The sequence below is a fragment of the Diadema antillarum genome, unplaced genomic scaffold (assembly GCF_040938485.1).
Source record: "Diadema antillarum isolate AM-2024a unplaced genomic scaffold, OU_Dant_1.0 seq00000209_RagTag, whole genome shotgun sequence".
In the NCBI taxonomy this organism is placed as follows: Eukaryota; Metazoa; Echinodermata; class Echinoidea; order Diadematoida; family Diadematidae; genus Diadema; species Diadema antillarum.
Window position 1 is genome coordinate 62,990 of NW_027271267.1, and position 14,852 is coordinate 77,841.

The following is a 14,852-nucleotide window of genomic DNA, read 5'->3' on the forward strand; positions in this document are numbered from 1 at the left end:
AGGTCAAGGTCAAATGCTAAAAATGTTGCTATTTCCCCCATATCTATGCAATGCCTGCAGTTATTTTCTTGAAACTTAGTGTAGACATGTACTACTGCGTAAAAATTTTCCAGAGAGAGTTTCATGTCATAAGGTCAAAGGTCAAAAGGTCAAAGGTTAGGTGAAAATGTTGCAATATCACTTTTCTCGCAAATGGTTCGATGTATCTTCATGGAACTTGGTACATATGCATGTACTGACTGGCAGGGATTATCTAGGGAATTTAGGGGTCATGGGTCAATAGTCAGGGGTCAAAGGTCAAGGCCAACTCCTCAAAATGTTCCTATTTCCCTCATTTACTAGTATATGCAATGATTGCATTATTAGTTTTAAAATTTAATATATGTACATGTATTACTTAATGGAGATTCTCTTGGAAATTTCCAGCCAGAAGGTCAAAGGTCAAAGGTTAAGGGTCAAAGGTCAGTTTTAATTGAAAAAAAAAAAGATATATTTTGTACTGTAATTACACTCTTTCTTCATACCTTGAAAATTATACTCAATGCATAAACTTATAATAAGGTCGGTCAGAAGTCAAGTAAAAATTTTCAATTCCCCAAATATGTGTGCTGCACTCTTTAATAGACAATTATAGCAAACCCAGTTTGTGGAAAGTGAACATTCAAGACAAAGACATTCTGACAAATTTGTTATTTCGATATTTTGACAGTTATGTGAAACTGTCATCACACATTGTGAAGACATTGTACTATACACCTATTGGGAGAATCATGCATTATGGCGGAGGCATCAGTCGCCATAGCGACATTTCTAGTTTTTTCATTTCATGACATTATTTCAAATTCATCTTTAACTGTTCCTTTTGTGGAGATTCTTTGTTTACATTTTTTGGGAGGAAACCTTTGCGAGACGCACACATCACAAGAGTGAGTTGTGTCAACGTGGGTCTCCCTCGTCCCATCTCGCATCTTTCAGTCCTCCGACAGACACCGGGGTGGGGCAATCAGCATCCCCCCATCTGGCATCTGTTTTGTCTTTGGACTGAGAAGAGGCAGGCTTTAAACCCCCCAAAATGAGAAGAGCAGTTCCCAGCTAGGCCTAGGGTGCAGTTCAAGGTTCGATATTCTCCCCGCCCAATTATCAATTTATTGGCGCTCTGCTGAAGATGACCAACAAAGAAGAAAAGGAAAAAGTGGAAAAAGAGAGAGAGAGAGAGAGAGAGAGAGAGAAATTGTCAACATACTATTGGTTGAATCTTACATCGTGTCAGCTATTGTTAGGTGAAGACTGAACTGTGACTCCCGTCAACCTTCTATCGTGAAGCGATTGGGGCGGGCTTAAAAAAAAAAAAAAGATCAAATTTTGTAGGCTCCTGAAATATGGAGCAGGCTCAAGCTGGGGTAATTGGCAATTTTTCGTCACCCTCTTGGGCGATTATCGAATGTAGGCAATATAGCGTTCATTTCCCCTCCCCCCTGTCTTCGGCACCTCAAAAAATGACTCGCCCTCGCTTGTTTGCCGTGAGTTTATGTATGTGGCCGTCAGAGTGCTGCATGTCTCCCACCATCTCAGTGGAGCCTAGAGACTTAGAGTGGTTTTCACCAGGGAGATTCTACTATCACATTAGATGCCCAAGGAGGTCGAGGGGCGGTGAATCAACAACCAGCTGATTTTTGTTAAACGTCTGAACTTGACGCTCGAATCCAACATGGGACCATCCAATTGTGTTGTTCACACCACCTCCAAGTTTTTAAAATTAGATTTATTTTTTCCAGTTAGGTTGGAACTGTTGTAAAAGTTAAAGCCAGAGTTTGGAAACTACATGTATATGTATACACAGACACATTAAAAAAAAAGAAAGAAAAAATATTACAAAGAGCAACCTTTGTTGATTGGCACATGTCTTTAAGAATATTTTGAAAAAAGATTTGTGGAGAGTTCGAGTAAAGACACAAATTGTGCAAATTACTTAATAGACACAAATGCAAGTAATCACCTAAAATGGAGCTGAAATAAATATCACACATGTATGGCAATAATTACTTAATTTGCATTGTCCCATGTACCTAGGTCCTTGTTTGTACATGTGTAGATTCCCGAGGGTAAAACAAACATTTTGACAACTTTTTCTTGACTCGCACTTAGTCCACAAAATCTGTGAATGGATGAAATATTATTTTCCTTGCATGATGAAACACCTAAGAACAAATTTGGGCACATTATGTTGGAAAGAAATGTTTCTTGGCAAATATAATATATTTTTTTTAATCCTTCAAAAATACAAATTGTCATATTCCTTTTTTTTTTTTTTTTTTTTTTTTTTTTTGCTTTAGCAACAATGTGCAAGGTGAATTGATTTAATGGAACATATGAAGAGTGTGAACACATTTATCACAGGGTATACTTTTCATATGTCATTTTTTGTTGGTTTTTTTTTTTTCGTTCAGATGTGCATGTTTCTTCAATCAGACAAATGGCAGTAAATTGGGTCAAATGAAACAATTTTTCTGCAACCCCTTTGGAGGCCAGTTCCTGTTGTGTGGCAAAAAAAAAAAAAAAAAATGCTATGTGTTATGTTGGTTTGATGTTAATTATACACACACTTACACCCATGGAGTGACGCATATGCTTGCAATTTAAGAAGCAGATTTCTTGGCAATTTCTGACAATGCATACCACTCTTCAAGTAAGCATGTCTGGATCTCAATGCCAAAACATGAATTGTCTGCTTAGAATTAGGACTCATAAGAGGATATTGAGAGAGAGAGAAAAAAAAAAAAAAGATGAAAAGATGAAGAAGGAGATGACAGAGATAGCACATGATATTAAGAGTGCCACAGATTGTTGATACACATGTACTGAATAGAATTATCCTTACTTTTTTTTTTCATGAAGTGATAGGCAGAGAGTGTAATCTCATGCATCCCACACATTTTTTCAATCCATTCATGGTGGTAATCCCAAAAAGAGTTTTGGGTGTATGGTGCTTGTGGTACACCATAGGAAGTGCTTTGAGGAATGAAAGTGGTCTTTGAACAGTAACATCAGATTTTTCTCCTTTTTTTTTTCTTTTTCTTCATGTAAAAATACACTTTGTTCTGGTTAAGTTATGCTGTGCTTGGGTGTCTTGTTTTTACCAGCGTGTCATAATTGTGGGAAAATGGGGGAAAAATGCAAAGAATTCTGAATGATGTTGATATCTTAAACTGGTGAACATGATAGTGAGGGAATTTCAGGTTGTGGACCAGACAAGAGCTTTAATCCTTTTTTTTTGTTTGTTGGTCTTAGGCTTTTTATCTCTCAGTAGTTGTGTTGAAGAAAGATGTGCCTTGTAGGGATGTAGCCAAGTTCAGGAGGATAAATGGAAATTTGTTTCTCAAAGACCAGTAACAGATTTTAATCCAATTTCAATTAGACGTGTGCCTGACAATATTCCATATCATATTTTTCGTGCGTGATACACACTTGGATACATATATGTGTGTATATACAAATTGACAGAGATAGATATAGATACAAATATATTGATGTATAGATATCTATTAAAGAGTTAAGCAGAAATGAACAATAAACTCTACCACACTGCATTGTTTCTAGAGAAGACTAAACATTCTTTAAATGCTCAAACATTTTACATCTTAATTTGTGTCTGTTAGTCTCTGTTGTTTCCAGACATATGCTGTATACCCCTGCCCTTCCAGATCCCAAGCTCGCGAACAGTTTTCTGTAGCTCCTCCAGTTCCACCCACCGATAGACAACCTCTTCCCAGAAGAAACCCCCGCATCTCGTACCCTTCCTCATCCTCCTGCACCTACCCACCCCTGCTCTCTACCCTCCCCCAGGCCCTCGTCGATCGTCGATGGGCATCAGTGACCCATATAGCGGGTGCGCGTAACACCGAGGACAGATGCGGTGGCCCAGATCCTGGCCCCGGCGCAAATCGGAGCTGATCCTCGTCCAAACACCCAGCCATTATTTTTGCGGCTCCAGCAGCTTATGGGGGGAAACTTCACCCTTAAAGATGGGGATGATGAGATGATAGTGGTGTGTCTCCAGTTTGCAATGAGATGGCTGTATCCTCCTCACTGCTTCTTGTTCTCTCTCTCTTTTCTCGCCCCCTCCCTTTCCCCCTCTCTCTCCCGTTCTCTCTCTCTCTAGCTCTTCTTTCTCCTGTGTTACCATATTTGTTATATCTCTTCCTCCCGGTCTCTCCCGACAATGTTTTTGCCTCGACCTCCTAAGAAGTGTACTGGATGCATTATGTTTTCGAGTTGTTCCCCCACCCCATCCCCCCATCCTCTTTGAGAAAAGAAGTTTTTCGTTTTCATTTTGTCTGTTTGTTTCATTTGTTTTATCAATTTGTAAATGTCTGTCTATTCATTCAGATGAGGTATCTTGTGTTCATTTTTTTCTTTCCCTCCCCCTCCCTTGTCCCTACCCACACACCTACCTACCTGTCTGTTGTATTTAACTGGTTGGTCATCCATCTTTCCTTTTTATTTCATCCACATGGTATTGAGTGAAGTATCAGGATTATGTGATATAGAAGATTTCCTTTTGTTTTCATTTTTTTTCCGCCTTCTTTTAAAAGTTCAACTCTGTTCAAGTAACGTTTTGTTTATAAGTTAAATGGAACATGTGACCTTACAAACCTCTGCATAGTTTTGTCATCACAGCGCAGATAAAGCAGATCAAAATTTTGAAATTTCACAGAAAACATAAAACAAATGCAAAGCTCATGTTTCTAAAGTTATCGGCGTGATTTCTGCATTTCAGTATGACTGCGATATACGAATGGAGTGTAGTTGCACTGATAGCAGAATAGGACAAATCTTCCAACAGAGTTATTTCTGGTATGAAGTAACTGTCTCCAAGAGAGGTTAGCTTCCCCCTTCACCTTCGATACACTCGTCCAACTACTCGCTTCATTCCACTTTAAGAAAATGAGGGCAAAGTCGTAGCCTCCCCCCTGAACAGCTGGTACGGAAAGCCCTGCACAGCAAATGGAATTACTTCGTCAAAGTGTGCAGTGAATTGGGTGTTCCCACAGGTATACGTCAGTAGTGTCATTCCTCGTTACCGTCCCGTGTGCGGTTGAGTTGATTACCGCGCGGTATCATTAAGCCATTTCTGTGATGAGTAATATATACTTTTTCCCTTCTTTTTTTTTTGTGTGGTTTTTAAGCCAAGCTCTGTGACAATGTTCAGTTGGCAGTACACATTGTTGTTGTTGTTTGTTTGTTTGTTTTTTGTTTTGTTTTGTTCTTTTTGGCCGTTTTGTGATGGTGCCACTGTGCCTGGAGTCAAAGTTACACTTTGTAACTATCAAATGCTGCAACTTCAAAGTCTGGGATATTGAGTTGTGTATCTTTGAAATGTAAATCGAGACTTTTCAATACTGCCTCTGTTTCAAGAATTATACCCAAAACAGCGACAAACTGACGGATTAATACTTCAGTTGCATGGTTAATTAGTCTCAACACTTCTGGCATAATACATGCAGGAAGATTTAGTCCGAGACATTGGAACAGTTGATGGACATGGCCATGCACTGAATGATCAAATCTGATACTATTGACTAAAAATTTGCATCCAGGAGAATTTGTCTAGAATGAGTTCATGACTCTCACCACGGTATGGATTTTGTGGGCCGTGGGCTGTGTTTATAAGATTTTGCGTACCGTGAAACACAGTTTAGAAACATGATTTTGAAACTGGGTTTTGAAACACATCTTGACAGAGGATTTATAAGACTTTATCCTGAGCGCGTTTCTGGTTCGCTCGGACTGTGCCATTGTACATCTCATTATATGCACCTTGTCCCTTGGCAGTTAGATTGGTCAACCAGAGTGCGCAACGATGATGTCATATATCCCGCATTTCAAATTACAGTTGCATTTTATAAGACTTTCAAAACCTCGTTTCTAGTTTTGAATCACACCTCCACAGTGCATTTCAAAACCATATTTTATAATCATGTTTGTAATCACAACAACCATTTATAGCAAAATTTAAGCCACAAAATACAGCTTGAAACCATGTTTCTACCCAGAAAGTTTGCCATAAACACACCCACCTTTTATACACATTAGCAAAACTAACTTCCAGAACATATTGTACATGCTACCGACAAGGACAGATATTTTCAATAATCTTTATGCCATGAATTTCATTTTTCATTCCATTTGACATAATGCATTTTTTACTGTGATGTATTTCAGAAGAATGCTGCATTAAATTGCATTTTTTTTTTAATGAAAGTGAAATCATACAAAAAAGTTTTTTGAATGAAAATTATGTTTTTAGCACATGTTGTTTGAATAATTTGTCAAAGATCCCAATTTCATTTGGTGTCAACTTGATCAAGACTCAAGAGTTCTTTGAATGTTTGGTACTTATTTTTTGTCGTTTTCTCTTTTGGCCAACTATTGCATTTTTACTGTATAACACTCCTTGTAGCAAAATGAAAAACATAGGGGAAAAATCTTTTTGTGTTTGTGTATGTGTTTTTTATCTTTCTTGGCCTACTATTGCATTGTTCCTGTAAGACTTTCATTGTAAAGGTTAAAAAGCAATATGAAAACAACAACATCCAGGAAAATCTGCAACTTAGCTCCCTTGTTCTTACTCTCTATCTATCTATCTATCTATCTATCTATCTATCTATCTATCTATCTATCTATCTATCTATCTGTATGCAGTCTCTAAATGCATCTACTTGTCTATCTTTCTATACTTGCATCTCTGTTTAAAGTTTTCCTCCTGTCCATCAATCTATCTGCATGACTACCTACTTACCTGCCAATGTATGTTTGGATCGTTATTGCTCTCTCTGGTATCTATCATTGTAATATGTTTTAAAATGCACTATATCACTTTTTGGTCCCATTCTCTTTTCCCCCTTCTCTATCTCAATTTCTCTCTTTCTCTTTCTCTGCCAGTGCTAGACCAGACTGAGTTTGATCAGTAAATCCCTATGACAATGTAAGGTCAAGAAGTTAAATGAACATACTCAAGGAGGGCTTCACCAGGCCATGTTTGCCCATGTAGTATGGGTTGGGATGGAGCTTGCGGAGTAGCCTTTTTCCCAGGCTGCAATCTGCCTTCAGCCTTTAGCTGCCCTGTCCAATTCAAAGGGTGCCTTTAGCTTCGTGTGGGGAGAGACTATGGGTGCGTTTATCTAAAAAAATTTCTGAAGCAAAATCACGATCCTAAACGTGTTTGAGGCATTTTCGGGTGATAGATAAATACTGTTTTGAAACACGTTTATATCTCTGAGCTGCCAAGTTCACCCTCCATGCAGGATACAATCCGCAGCTTACATCATGGCCCTCAGTTGACCTCTGCTTCGTTTGTCGAACTGAGCAAAACAGCCGCACAGTGACAACATATGAATCGCAAATAGATGATGAGTAGATAAATGCGGCGCCTCGAGAATCACACATTTCAAACCACGTTCCCAAACACCATTCCAAATGCATTTTGAAACATGATTCTCTCTTGCAAGTTAGATAAACGCAGCCTATTTTATTGCTGACATGTCCAGTCTACCAGTACGCATGCTCTAGTTTTGAAAATAGAAAAAGAATTAAGTGTCATCTCCATACGGGATGCATATTGCTAACCAAAGCAGGTAGGAAGAAAAAAAAAAGCCAAGAGTCTTGAAAGCAAGCTAGCATACAAGAGCTTCCCTTGTCCATGTCCTCGATGGATAGACCCGAGATGGTGCCAGCTAGCTAGGCACCAGGGTCCAAAAGGCGGTACCAGAAAGAGAGCGGGAGAAGATGTTGCCCAGGGAACAGGGATCCAGGGTAAATGGAATGAAATCCATCAAGCTTCCCTTTTTTTTATTTCGACTGGGGGGGGGGGACGTAAGGGGGAGAAAAAGGAGAAAAAAATGATACTTCCTCCTCACCACTACCCTCCCCCCCCCCCCCTTTCAACTAGCCTGTGCTAATGAGGCAAAATGGTTTATCCTGAGAGGTTAATGGCTCTTCTTGTTCAAGCCAGCACCCCTCCCCTTCCACTTTCCTCTAAGGAGGTATCTGGAGATGCCAAAATGTATTCGATTATTGCCTTTCCAATTCGTAGGGATGGATTGTTCAAACTGCATACAGGGATTTCAATCCATAATCCTCAGCTTTTATCTGAAGCACATATAGAAAACCTGTCAATGCTGCTTGATGTTCACCAGATGAAGGAGAGCTGGGATGAGGGGATGTGAGGAGGAAGAAGAGATGGAGGGAGGGATGGGGTGGGATAAGGGGGGGCAGGAGTCTGAGGGTAATGGTTAATGTGACAGCGGTCAAACATTGATATTGATGTGTCCACTGACCAAAATCTGACAGTAAGTATCCTTTTACGCTAGGGCTGGGAATAAGACCATGACAATAGAAAGAGGTATAAAGGGTGCAGTACAATATCTTGCAGAGGTAAATGCAATGCTCAGTTGCTATTGATAGTTTACAACTCCAGCTTCACCTCTTTGAATAGAGGGCCTCACTGCAAAATCTTATACCATCATACTGGTGACCATTTGCTATTACAAAATTGATGACCCAACCTACTATGAACTGTTACTATAAATGGGATACTTTCCTCTAAACATGACAAGTGTTGTTCTTTCCTTTTTGTATAGTTTGTAGAGTGGTAAAGATTGCATTTGTCCATTATCCTTGAATATAATTTTCATAATTATACATCATGTAACCCCATGGCAAAGTATATTTAGAGTAAGTGAGGTGTTCAGGAATTCTGTAGCACGACAAAATGCATGTTCAGTGTCCAGTTCTGCCTGTTATGCATCTTTGTATTTTGTTTGTTCATGTGGGTGAATGTGTGCATGTGTTTGTTGTTTTGTTTTGCTTTATTTTGTTTTGTTTTTGAGGGGGATGAAATGAATCTGTCAGTAAGAACACAGGAAGAAGAATATTTCAGGCCCAGATTCGCATGAAGGCGTGTGAATCAGCTTTTTTGTGAGTGTGCACTGCTAAACTTACTGGAGCGCGACTGTCTTTTGCATTACGCCGTGAATGATTCTTCAAGAAGAAAATATTCAGGTTTATCCTTGGTGATTAAAGAGGAATTTCCATGTCTATCCTATTATTCAGGTGTTATCTCTCTTTTATTTATCCTAGTGAGTCATTATGAGTAATCACAGTGTGTAATGGATTGGAATCACGTTGGCATCAGAGGAGATGTACATGTAAATACCTGTGCATTGTTTGCACATTTTTTTGCAATAAAACCCTCATTATTGCAGGATCTTTGCTTGGTTGCATGATCAGTTTTTCATTTCCATGCCCCGTGTTTTGTCACCTTGACGCTTGGCGTGTTAAGATGCTTCAGGGGGCTTTCAGCTAACAATGTCCCATCCGAGGATCTTTTATTGGTACCATCCAAACACTCCCGCCTCGCGTCACACATGGGCGTCCAACAAAAGAGCAAAGACATTTTTGGTTTGGAAGGGATTTGGTGTTTTCACCATGAGAACTGTAGTAACCATGTGGTGTCATTGGGAGACTTGCCAAGTCTTCATAGTCAAGTTCATGCAGCTTTACAATGCTTTTTAATATTTGTTTGACTTTGAGTGTACTGCACTCCACATACTGTGTACGCCATATATCTAGCAAGTCTAATTTTTTTGCATATCTGTACTTCCCGTCAATCTTGTGAGTGGTTAAATTGGCGATTGTGGAGTACAGTACTGAATGGAGAGATGCAGGTTTGCGTACATGTTACATTCATGTCGTTATAGAAATGGATATTTTCATGTGTTTTTATATTCGCAAATAGCACCCGCCACCCGAAATTCACAAAAAATAAAGACCTCAAGAAATATTTGCCATATACAGTACTGTACTATATCAGTCTTCTGATTTCTTGTGTGTCTTTACTGAAATGGTCTCTCGTTGGGCAGAAGTAATTGAAAGTTAACACAGTTGCGTGAACACTGAATGTTACATCTCTAGCACCCCATACATTCAAGGACAGGGGGCAGAACGCTTTGTTGTGGTATTTCAAAGGAGATATAAACGGGGAATTGTCGTCTTCTTCTTCTTCTTCTTCTTCTTCTTCTTCTTTCTCATAAATTGTAGGGGCAAGTTCTTAATCTCATGATTATTAGTTTGGCATAAAGCTATCCTGATTTCAGCTTATGTTGACGTGAAAACATTGTGGAGAAAGTTAGGCTTTTGCAGGTTGTTTTGTTTTCAATAAATGTAGTGCTCTTGTAGATGTTTAAATCTGTGCTTCTGAACCTTTTTCAACCTGAGGCCCACTTAAGCTTATACTTTTTTCTTTTTTTTTTAAGGCCAAGTTATCACCTGTTCAAACGCAAGCCAGTTTATACCAAAACTCGATAAAGAAATGACGTATAAAGAATCATCGTATAGCCGACAGACCATTCAGACGCTAATTTTGACCATTCCGTTAAAACGTCGTATAGATGTGCAGTTTCTCACTGCGCATGTTGTAATGGTCATGAGTGACAGGTACAAGGTCACCTTTCGTGTTCACTCCCATTAAGCCCCACCCAGTTATACCGTTCTATGGTCGCCGTATACGTTCAGATGCGCAATGGACACGATGGAATGCTGATTCGTTATCGAGTTCTAGTTCGAAACGATGCTCTGACCGTCGTTTCGCTATACGTCGTTTCGTTAGTCAGCGTTCAGACGTATAAATTCATTGTATAGCTATACCGTTTTGGTATAGCTATACGGTTCTAGTGTAAATATTTTGCATCTGAACACCCTGCGAGATAACAAAGTAATTTTTTCATGTCATATTTGGCCAACATCACAGCCCACTTGTGAGACCTTCACAGCCCACTGGTTGAGAAGTGTGGTTTTTAAGTCTTACTTGACACTGGCTCTAATCCTAAATGTTTTCTTGTTTTAGGGTACTTCACCTGTTTTACGCTTTTTTCCTGTCAACAAGAAAAAAAATGGAATGTTTATTTTGTGAAAAAGAGATTGTCATCCCAAAACAGGAAGAAATAAGGAAACCAGGCCTTCAATTTCAGGATGGCCATAACTATGACTGTCTTGAGTTTCACTCTAATCACCCATGTAGGAAGTTTTGCACCTTGTAACTGCACTGTTTGACACCATGTATGTCCGGGAGAGAACTGATACAATCTCGGAATATCCGCAACTGTGGACTACTTCTGTTTTTGTTTTCTTCTCCTTCTTCTTTTTTTTCCCTTCATCTTCTTTTTCTTTCCTTTTTCTTTTGTACTGAAGACTCAAAACTTTGCTCAGGGATTTTTTTTTTTTTTTTGGGGGGGTGGATCTTTTCTGCTTTGATATCAAATCCATTTGCAGCAGAACTTAAAAGGAACATTACCCTTTTGATGCAATGTACAGTCTTTGAGTAAGATATTCAAGAATGCTAAATTTGACAAATATAGTTTGTCTACATACGTAACTGAAAGGTATCACTGTAAAGGATTCATTCTATGTATTCCCTTTGTGTTTTGTTATACATTGTTCAAAAATTTGTTGAATAAAGACATAAAAAAGAATGCCAAATTTGATTCTTCCACCATCATACATGTTCTCAAAAAAAAAACATATTCAATGGCATGTATTTTGTCCCTAGATTTCAGTTGGTAATGAAAGACATGAAGGAATGTAATGAAAAGTGTGATCTACACACACCCAAGTCAGGTCATATTCAAATGAAATATTTAAGTGACACAGAATCATTCCGCTTGTTTAAACATCCTGATTTCAGCTTTTGTATTGTTTGTTTACTTAAGGTATGAACAGAGTCAATGTTTTCCACTATCCCATTACTGAGATCCGCTCAATTACCTCCCCAACCTGGCACGCATTTTCACTGCACCCAACATTCCATTGGTTCTTTTGACAGCAAGCCACTCGGTTTTCCTCAGAATAACCACATTAAATTTTTTTTCCAAAGTTATCATGAATGCATACATGTAACAATTACTAAATGCACAATGTGTAATCACTTTTTTTTCTTCTTTTGAGCATATTTGAGTAATAGCATTTGAAGAAATGAGGCAAGATAAGCACCCCTAATGATATTCAAGTACATGTATTTATTAATTCATTAAATTGTCAGTTTACCCTCTTGGCTTGCCATACTTTTTTTTTGGGGGGGGGGGGGTGTTGTTGTTTTTTTAGGGCTACATTTGCAGTCACTGATTAGAAAGTATCACTGCTCTAATTCAATAATGTAGATTCATATTTTTGTATAATAAATCAACATTGACATATATGGTAGGGCCTGAAAGTGTATGAATTATTTCAGCAGGGATTTCTGGTGATTTTAAGAGTGATGTTTATTTTCATTCAGCAGCTTTATGTGACTCGTTAGGCAATGTACAGTAACCTTTTCAACCTGCCATGGATTTCAGTGCCCCACATAATGACACTGAGAATTTTTGTCTAGTCATTCTCTTTCCCTCACCCCACCCCCCCCCCTCCCAGCTAACTTTGTATCTCTTAGGCCACCCCTTTTTTTTTTTGCTTCCGTATCTATGATGTAGTCTCTATGTCATTCACACTCAGCAGGATAGGAAAATTGCAGGGGGGGGGGGGTCGAGCTGGGGAGTGATAACAAGGATTGAGCTGAGGTTTCATGATTGGGGTGAATGTACTATGAGATGGGATGTTTTGATGATGACAACGGCTGACATTGATGATCATTGAGGTTGGAGTGGGAATACCGTTCCACCAGTTTTACTAATGTACGACAGGAAAAGACATGAGTGTTTAACCTTTCTGTAGGGTCAAGTTGTCGAGCAAATGTGTGTTTTATTTTTGTGAATGTGTGTTTGTGAGTATGGGAGAAGTAATGTATGTTGTAGCTGTGTGCTTATATGTCATTACTAGTGTAAAGCAAGAAATTTTCTCAGAGCTGACAGACTTTTTTGGGCATGAAATATTTGCAAATTGCCACTGGAATTCAATGCATATAGTGTAGACAAGAACTTAAGCGTGCATTTTATGTCATGAATCTTGGCTCTCGCAAAATGAAAAAGCACGTGAAAATTTCTGATTATACAGTATCACTGCACTACAGTGCCTTGCCAAAAAAGAGAAGTGCTGGTAAAGATTGTAATTCTATTTTCAGAGGCTCTGATTTCCCCCATCCCCATTCAGTCTCTGAAAATTATTGGCTAGAATGGTTTGTACGCTTTGTCTTTTACCGTCCAGGTCCAGTACAAGCGCAAGTCATCCGCCACTGACCAGACCGTCACGTCGCCGTGGTAATGAAAGCGCATCCATGGTGTTCTGAGCCTCCTGGATGGTGACATCAGTGAGGAACACAACACCGGCACCTGACAGCTTGTGTCTATTCAGAGATGAGCGCACCTGCCGACCACACTCACAAACCTCGGTGTGGATATCCAGACAAATTGGCGGACGACGACTTACCGTTCTGTGGTGTGACTCCACCTGTTCGCTGGTATTAGATTGAGGCAGGTTTGCGTTGATAAGAATGACTCATGGGAAACCCCGTGAAGCATCGTGTGAAAGCTTGATCGAAATTATTCCTCGAAGAACATTCCTTTGTGACCTATGTTGATTAGCAGCAGAGCAGGGCATGTGTATCAGAAAAATTAGCTAGTAGAAGTTTGTGTGTCATTGTGCATTTCTATTCCAATATCCTTCCACATTTCTTTCCATTTTGCCCAACACCTTGACTTGAGAGAGTACCTTGGTGTATACTTGTAACGCTATGATGGCATGGTGTTCGATGTATAAATAAAATGTCACTCAGGGTTCACCGTGCTCATACTCGACACCTTGGCTACACAGAATTTTCTGGTGTACAAAACATACACCATGACCACAGTGTGAGACCCAGAGACACTTTCACAGAGGGAGATAACTGTGTAGTAGTGTAACACAACTGTTACAGTAGACAGAATAGGAGTGTTAAGTGTCATTTACAGTCACGACTGCATGAAACTTGGACATTTACACAGTGTAATGCCACTGGTGCTTCTCTAGGCAACACTGTGTTCTGTCAGTGTTGAATGTTACACACCTAACAGTCTGAATCCCAGTGTTCTGAATGAAGTTATTTAGAATATTGTAGGGCTGCTAGTCATTTTATTTTTATTTTTTCCAGTTGTGTCTTTAATATCAATTTAGAGCTGAGTTTTATTTCAGTCTCATGATGCATTGAGTGGTTATTCTGCAGTACTTCTTGAAATAAATAAAGCATGCTCAAGGTTATTAAGCAAAAATGGAAGGTCTTTATTCTCAAAATTAAAAATTTGTTCCAAATTAACCCGTTGAGGACGAGTCCCAAGTATACTCGGGCAAGTGTCTATGGGAAATGCGTGTTGTAGTAAAGTCAGCCCGTCCTCGATGTGTTAAGCTGCTGGGTAATACCAAAGGAATGAGATGGGGGGGGGGGGGGGGGGAGGAAGTAGATGATACAGCTTGTTTTCCTAGTGCCAGACATTTTATGGTAACCAAATTCATAAACAGTTGGTTTTGCAAATAAGAGCGTCTGCCTTGAAATATGATAAATTTATCCCTAGCCACATTATGATGTACAATGTATGAAATATTCAACAAGTACTATTGTCTGTGCTGATGTTGAAATTCATGTGTAAGAGGGTTCACCTGTAGTTTAGAATGTTTATTCTTTGTTCTGTTGGTGTCATTTTTTTTGCCCCAAGCCATGATGGAATGAACTTCATTTCTGTCATGTAGTGTAAGCTTCTGTATTGATGTGAAATAAAATGGATGAGAACATTCTGAATTGCCAACATCAGCCATGTATAATGTGGACTGCTGCTTTTTCTTCAATGCTACTTGTATTGAATACATTGTCACTCGTTCTCATTCATTGAAAAAAA